Raw genomic sequence first — 8960 nt, 5'->3', positions numbered from 1 at the left:
TAACTTACTCTTAGATGCACTTTGCTGCCAGTCACAGCCTTATAGTTATAAGCTTAGTTTGGACTCAGTTTTTCAAACAGAGCCAGTATTTTCTGGCTTTGTTTTCTTTCTCCCAGTGCCTGTGACGGTTTTTCTGTAAATTCCCGCCAGGAGCAAAATGTGCAGATTTCAGAGAGAGAGATGCTTGGACCACCCTGCAGGAAGGCCGTCTGGTGTTGGCTGCTCAGATCCGGGGGGCTTGCGCAGCCTTTGATGGGAACTGGAATTCTGTCTTTGGCTCAGTGGTGCTTGGGGTGTGTTTTGTGAGCTTAGTCATGCGTTTGGTTCCTTCTCTGTCCCTGCTTGCTGTCTGGAAGGATATCAGAGCAGCACAGCCCGGGGGGTCATGCAAGGCTGAGAACAGTGAGCCTGCAGGAAGATGCCCTGGAATTCTTCTCTCCTTGAAATGCAGAGCTTAGTGTGCTTGCGTGCTAAGTCACTTCAGCAATGCCCAACTCTTTGCAGCCTATGGATTACCGCCCACTGGGCTCCATTGTCCATGGGATTCTCCAGGCAAGAATACTGGAGTGAGCTGCCACCTCTGTCTCCAGCAGAGCTTAGAGCCACAGTCGGCTCTGTAGGAAAACAAGGTTAGATCTGCCCCACAGCTAGGATACTGATTATAAACGGTGAAACTTTTCTCTGGAAGTTTTCGTTGTAGAAAATCGCTGACTTGAGAGTTGAATGATGTTAAGCCCTGGGTGGTTTTTTTTGCCCAACTTGTAGGGGAGAATAGTCTTTTTAATATCCAGTCTCTGGGGTTTCTCATGCTTCTCTGCTCTCTGGCTGTCATAGTGTGAGCCCTAAATCTAACTGGTTTGGCTCTGATGTTCAATTTTTTCCCCCAGTTATAGTCAACATGTGAAAATCTCCTCCACTTTACTTGGGTCTGCCGAAATTTAAATCAGAAATGCCACGTTAAAAAAAAAAAAGAGACAGCTATATTTTATCTTGCTTCGGTGTTTGTGGCTACCTAGATTTCCTGGCTGTGAAGAACGTGTTCAGAACATATTGTGGTAAAGAATCTGCCTACAGTGCAGGAGACACAGAAGACACCAGTTCATTCCCTGGGTCGGGAAGATCCTCTGGAGGAGGGCATGGCAACCCACTCCAGTATTCTTGCCTGGAGAATCCCATGGACAGAGGGGCCTGGTGGACTGCAATCCAAAGGGTCACAGAGAGTCAGACACGACAGAGCAGAGAGAGAAAGGGAGAGAAGGCAGTAACAGCATAATGATTGAGAAGTTGTAGGTGAATATTTTGGGCTTCAGAAATTTCCTGAAATTCCTTGAATTAATAGCTGTGTTTCAAACATAATTGAGGGATGGCATTTTACGAAGAATTATAATCTAAATATACCACAAAATTATTATAAATATTTTTTTAAAATCTCTAAATAGACCCAAACAAGAGAAAGGCAAAGACAAAAAAAAAAATGGACAGTGCCTGTATAAAAAGGAAAATGAACCATGTTGTGATTCTGATACTAGGCCCATCTGTATGCATGTATTAGCAGTTCTTTGCATCAGATACTTCTAAGTAGCTTAGAGGGGCTATTCCAGAACTCTTCTTTTTAAGAATCATATTTTCCATCCTGTATTTTTTAATGTCAGAAGAAATATTCGATCTAAAGTAGGAATCAGAATCATTTAAAGTTTTCTAAACAGGATTCCTAACCATATCTTAAAAAACAGTTGGCACATCAGATTTATAGGTGAAAACATAATAAGACCAATTTGTTTATATTTGTCATAATTAGAGATAATTTCCCTCCAAAGACTGTTGTTTAGATTGATGCCAGTGGCCACAACCAAGGAAGAAACAGAAGAGAAAAGTCAGAAGTCCACAGATCAAATACAGAATCTTAATTTTTAGTTCCTCAGTGCTGCCTTGTTAATTAATGACTGCATATCTCAGCTTGCAAAGTTCTTGGTGACTCAGATGGGTAAAGAATCTGCAGTGCAGGAGACCAGAGTTCAATCCCTGGGTTGTGACGATCCCCTGGAGAAGGGAATGGCCACCCACTCCAGTATTCTTTCCTGGAGAATCCATGGACAGAGGAGCCTGGCGGGCTACATGTAGTCCATGGGGTCACAAAGAGTCGGACACCACTGAGTGACTAACTTTCACTTTCTCTCCCAGCTCACATATTCAGACTGCAATAATAGACTCTAGGACACCTGGCCACTAGTTTGACATTGCCACTAATTCTGTGAATGTAGTCAAGATGCTTCTTTTTCTTTGTTACTTTTGGTCTTGCGGCCTGTAGGATCTCAGTTCCTGGTGTGGGACAGTCACAGTGAGCTTAGTGGCTGCCATCCTGGACACTGTAAATCATGAAACATTTCTGTCTTTGCAGGAAAATTCTGTTGAAGGAAGAACCTAGAGGTAGAGTTTTCCTCAAGTATAACTGAATTTGAGTGTTTGAACAAAACCTCTGGCACTCATTTCTTTCTACCTTTCAACTATTTTTCTATTGTGTTGGGTCCGTTCTCGTTCCAGCAAGGTGGCCATAGTGACTGTAATCTCACACCTTGACAAACTTAAGTTCAGCATGAAAGAGATTCTCTTTCCAAGATCTCCTGTGCAGATGCTGGAAGCTGGCTGATTGGACCTGCTCAGATTGCAAGAAGTCTCTGATTGGCTTAGGCCTAGTCACGTGCTCTAGCCCTGGGCTCTGGACCATTAATGAAACACAAAGGAGCATAAAGCATAAAACAAGCTGACAGAAGAGTACATACAGCAGTTTTGAGAAACAGAAGCAGACATAAAGTCTTAAAGTATGTTTCTACAAAGTATCAGGCAATATCCTATGAACAACAAAGAACACCAAAAATGAAATTACTTAGAGGTGAAGGAAAAGAAAAAAAAAAGGTGGGCAAAGATTAGAAAACAGAAAGACCCCAAAAATGGGAAATGATGATACTAATTTCAGATAAGATAAATTTCAAGGCAAAAGCACTGGGTAAGACAGAATGTCATTTTAGATGAAAGATACAGTCTACAAGGAAGACTTAATACTCAAAAGCCTATGTCAGCTCAAGTACATGAACCTGAAACATATTATACAACATTTACTGGATATATAAGAAGAAATTGACAAATACCCAATGACATAATTTGAAAGTTGAATTAATAGGGGCATCTATGTGTCCCCCTCTTCTTTCCTCCTACCCTGAACCCCAACCCCTGTTACAGGTACAGAAAAGAAAAATTAGGTTAAAGTCATGTGTTGCATTTCTTTTCTCAAACAAGTGCATAAATCTGATTTCACATTTTTGTGTGTGACTTGGTTAAGATGCTAAAGCTGAAACTCCAGTACTATGGCCACCTCATGTGAAGAGTTGACTCATTGGAAAAGACTCTGAAGCTGGGAAGGTTTGGGGGCAGGAGGAGAAGGGGGCAACAGAGGTTGAGATGGCTAGATGCATCACAGACTCGATGGACGTGAGTCTGAGTGAACTCCGGGAGTTGGTGATAGACAGGGAGGCCTGGCGTGCTGTGATTCATGAGGTTGCAGAGTCGGACATGACTGAGCGACTGAACTGAACTGAACTGGTTAAGGTGAGTCAGCATCCTTGTGTCCAGGAAAACCCCAAGGCAAGCACAAAGTGGAGTTTCTTTGTCATAAGGATGGGCCTGATTCTGGATGTTGGTGAATTTACAATGTTACAGGCATGAAATTAAAAGATACTTACCTCTTGGAAGGAAAACTACAACAAACCAAGACAGTATATTAAAAAGCAGAGACATCACTCTGCCAACAAAAGTCCGTATAGTCAAAGCTACGGTTTTTCCAGTAGTCATGTATGGATGTGAGAGTTGGATCATAAAAAAGGCTGAGCTCCAAAGCGCTGACACTTTTGATCTGTGGTGCTGGAGAAGGCTCTTGAGAGTCCTTTGGATTGCAAGGAAATCCAACCAGTCAATCCTAAGGGAAATCAAACCTGAATATTCATCAGAAGGACTGTTGCTGAAGCTGAACCTGCAATATTTTGGCCACTTGATTCAAAGAGCTGACTCACTGGAAAAGATCCTGATGCTGGGAAAGATTGAGGGCAGGAGAAGGGGATGAGATGGATGGCATCACTGACTCACTGGACATGAATTTGAGAAAATTCTGGGAGATGGTGAAGCAAACTCTGGGAGAGGAGCCTGACATGCTGAAGTCCATGAGATCACAAAGAGTCGGACACGACTGGGCAACTGAACAATAATAGCAGGAGCCAAGCCCTCAAGGCAGTGACTGGCTTTTCATGGCTGCACCAAGGGAAACAGACACATCATGTTATTCTAATTTCTATGACAGCGAAATTAGAACATTATAGATGGTTAAATTGTCAAAATAATTCTTGAAGACACACAATTTGTGTTGAATTATCTTGAGTTATCTTGAAAATAAGCTTCTAGTTTGTCATATTCCCTTTAATATCAAGAAAACAAGGTATTACTGTGTTTTGCAAGGTTGAATGTGGAAAATAGAAGGAAAAAACTGATTTCTATGGTGACACAAGAATTTTTACTTCTTTTTTCCTGCTGTGATATAAAAATCCCACAAATTGATGTTTTAAGTCTCATCTCATCATTGGACCAATGAAAGTCAGACATATTTCAAAGTCTTCCTTATGCTTCAAAGGCTTAATGGGAAGAATGAGAGGCTACAGTGTCTGGCTCGCTGATTCAATGACAGCATTTGCCACATGGTGGCAGTGATCAGACCTGCCTGAGGAGTTGATCACAGACTCCTGTGATTCATCTGGATCGTGGAAATCTAATGTTATAAATGTGCAGTATCCACTCGTGTGAATTACATACGAACTAATAGACCAGTAACAGGCTTCCTTACAGAACAAAACATGTGAAATCCAATTAAAATAATCAAAATAATAAAGAAGTGGCAGATTCTTGATGATAGGATCTGGTTACAAAGAATTTTTTTTAAAAATCAGTATCTATTATCACCAGTAATGTTCAACAACTATTTCAGCAAATATTTCTTTGGTGTTATATGCAACTCCTGGGGAGGGACAGATGTGTGTCTTTAAGGGGTTACTCGAATCAGGGAGGATGACTTGGCGAGACCCATTGGAAGTGAGGGGGTTGGTCGGAAAGGTATCACAGGTCTGCCGAGGACGAGAGTTGCACGTGGAATGAGGTGGTTGGCAGAGTTGGAAGGAGGTTAAAATGATAAATTTGGTGATTTACTTCTGAAGATAGATAGGGATCTGGAAAACAAAATCTAATGTCTCTCTCACTTTGGCTTGTTGTTGTTGTTTAGTCGCTAAGTGGTATCCGACTCTGCGACCCCATGGAGTGTGGCCTGCCAGGCTCCTCTGTCCATGGGATTTCCCAGGCTGGAAAATACTGGAGTCAGTCACCATTTCTTTCCTGACTCAGGAGTTGAAACTGCGGATTCTTTACTGTCTGAGTCACCCCGTGATGTCCATGTTCTAATCCTTGTGTATGCTGAGTTGCTCCAACTCTTTGAGACACTATGAACTGTAGCCCGCCAGGCTTCTCTAGAGGTTCATGGGATTCTCCAGGCAAGACTACTGGAGTGGGTTGCCATTCCCTGCTCCAGGGAGGAGATCTCCCTGACCCAGGGATCAGTGAACATATCATTTTATGTCTCCTGCATTAGCAGGCGGGTTCTTTACCACTAGCATACCTGGGAAGCAGTCTATGAATATGTTATTTCACCTGGCAAAGGGACATTGCAGACATGATTAAGTTAAGGATCTTGAGATGGCAAGATTATTTTGGATTATCCAAGTGGGCCTGGTGCAATCACAGGGTCCTTACAAGAGGGAGGTTGAAAGGTCAGAGCAAGAGATTTGGCAACAGAAGCGGAGGTTGGAGTGATATGGGAGCAGTGGGCCAAAAGTGAAGGCAGCTTTTAGAGCTGTAGAAAGCAAACAAGTGGCTCTCCTTAGAGCCTCCAGAAGGAGTCCAGCCCTGACAGACCGTCCGGAACTTCTGTCCTTCACAGCTGTAGGGCAGTAACAGGGCTGTGATGCTTTAAGTCCCTGAGTTTCTGGTGATTTGTTACATAAGCAATGGCAGGGACTTCCCTGGTGATCCAGTGGTTAAGACTTTACTTTCTAATGCAGGGGGTGTGGGGTCTATTAGGGAAGGTTAGGGAAGTAAGATCCCACATGTCTTGGGGCCAAAAAACCAGAACATAAAGCAGTAGTATTGCAATAAATTCAATGAGGACTTTAAAAGGGGCTTCCCAGGTGGTGTTCAGTTTAGTTCAGTCGCTCAGTTGTGTCCGACTCTTTGCAACCCCATGAATTGCAGCACACCAGGCCTCCCTGTCCATCGCCAGCTCCCGGAGTTCACTCAGACTCTCGTCCATCGAGTCCGTGATGCCATCCAGCCATCTCATCCTCGGTTGTCCCCTTCTCCTCCTGCCCCCAATCCCTCCCAGCATCAGAGTCTTTTCCAATGAGTCAACTCTTCACATGAGGTGGCCAAAGTACTGGAGTTTCAGCTTTAACATCATTCCTTCCAAAGAAATCCCAGGACTGATCTCCTTCAGAATGGACTGGTTGGATCTCCTTGCAGTCCAAGGGACTCTCAAGAGTCTTCTCCAACACCACAGTTCAAAAGCATCAATTCTTTGGTGCTCAGCCGTCTTCACAGTTCAACTCTCACATCCATACATGACCACAGGAAAAACCATAGCCTTGACTAGATGGACCTTAGTCAGCAAAGTAGTGTCTCTGCTTTTGAACATACTATCTAGGTTGGTCATAACTTTTCTTCCAAGGAGTAAGTGTCTTTTAATTTCATGGCTGCAATCACCATATGCAGTGATTTTGGAGCCCCAAAAATTAAAGTCTGACACTGTTTCTACTGTTTCCCCATCTATTTCCCATGAAGTGATGGGACCGGATGCCATAATCTTCGTTTTCTGAATGTTGAGCTTTAAGCCAACTTTTTCACTCTCCTCTTTCACTTTCATCAGGAGGCTTTTTAGCTCCTCTTCACTTTCAGCCATAAGGGTGGTGTCATCTGCATATCTGAGGTGATTGATATTCTCCCAGAAATCTTGATTCCAGCTTGTGTTTCTTCCAGTCCAGTGTTTCTCATGATGTACTCTGCATAGAAGTTAAATAAGCAGGGTGACAATATACAGCCTTGACGTACTCTTTCCTATTTGGAACCAGTCTGTTGTTCCATGTCCAGTTCTAACTGTTGCTTCCTGACCTGCATACAGATTTCTCAAGAGGCAGGTTAGGTGGTCTGGTATTCCCATCTCTTTCAGAATTTTCCACAGTTTCTTGTGATCCACACAGTCAAAGGCTTTGGCATAGTCAAGAAAGCAGAAATAGATGTTGTTCTGGAACTCTCTTGCTTTTTCCATGATCCAGCAGATGTTGGCAATTTGATCTCGGGTTCCTCTGCCTTTTCTAAAACCAGCTTGAACATCAGGGAGTTCACGGTTCACATATTGCTGAAGCCTGGCTTGGAGAATTTTGAGCATTACTTTACTAACATGTGAGATGAGTGCAATTGTGCAGTAGTTTAAGCATTCTTTGGCATTGCCTTTCTTTGGGATTGGAATGAAAACTGACCTTTTCCAGTCCTGTGGCCACTGCTGAGTTTTCCAAATTTGCTGGCATATTGAGTGCAACACTTTCACAGCATCATCTTTCAGCATTTGAAACAGCTCAACTGGAATTCCATCACCTCCACTAGCTTTGTTCGTAGTGATGCTTTCTAAGGCCCACTTGACTTCACATTCCAAGATGTCTGGCTCTAGATTAGTGATCACATCATCATGATTATCTGGGTCGTGAAGATCTTTTTTGTACAGTTCTTCCGTGTATTCTTGCCACCTCTTCTTAATATCTTCTGCTTCTGTTAGGTCCATAACATTTCTGTCCTTTATCAAGCCCATCTTTGCATGAAATGTTGGTGGTTTTAGTGGTAAAGAATCCTCCAGCCAATGCAGGAGATGCAAGAGACACGGGTTCAGTCCCTGAGTCTGGAAGATCCCCTGCAGTAGGAAATGGCAAACCACTCCAGTATTCTTGCCTGGAAAATTCCATGGGCAGAGGAGCCTGGTGGGCTACCGTCCATGGGGCTGCAACGTGCCTCAGGGTCAAAAAAACCAAAACATAAAACAGAAGCAATAGTGTAATAAATTCAATGAAGACTTTAAAAATTGAACAGATGAAAAAAATTTAAAAAGAGCAGTGGGAAACTGACACATCCACTTACATTGTTTCTTTCCTTCATCCCTCTTTCCTTCATTTTTTCAGCAAATATTTATGGAGTGTCTGCTACGTGCTGAGCATTTTGAGATATGTCAGTGAAGAAGAGACTGGCCTTGGCTTCTAGGAATTTATAGTGCATAGTGAATTATTATCATAGAAGTACTTCAATTTACTGTATCATGAATTTTTGGACTTGTAGGTTTTGGAGAAACTATCAGGAAGTCCTACGTCTAGACGAAACTTTGTTCTTCAACACTTCTGTCTTCATTCTGTACTGTCCCTAGTTGCTAGTAACATCTTGAAAATTCAGCAAACAATGTATACTAGAAATCTTGCCGCAGATATCTGTTTAAAAATATTTCTAGCACCTGCCCCATTGCTTGTATGTCCAATTCTTTGATCATCTATTTTGTGAGAGTCTCTTACCCTGCCTCCACCACCATCCATCCTTGCAGGCTCCAGACTGTCTGCTGATGGATGGTACTCATGCATGGAAGATCCAGTGGTGCTGAGCCTCTGAGCCACAATCATGGCTGGACATGTAGGAGATGGGTCAAGAGTGCTCAGAAGTGTTAGAAGGAGTCCTTAGGGAGAAGCATTTGTGGCTGAGAGAGACGACCCTCACTTGTCAAAGGCCTGCTTCCGCTAACCAGCTACCGTGTGCCTTGGGTGGGCCCTGGCCCCACCTACAGAATG

Source organism: Ovis canadensis, chromosome 8, assembly GCF_042477335.2.
Source record: "Ovis canadensis isolate MfBH-ARS-UI-01 breed Bighorn chromosome 8, ARS-UI_OviCan_v2, whole genome shotgun sequence".
NCBI classification, from domain to species: Eukaryota; Metazoa; Chordata; class Mammalia; order Artiodactyla; family Bovidae; genus Ovis; species Ovis canadensis.
This window is presented reverse-complemented; position numbering follows the sequence as displayed.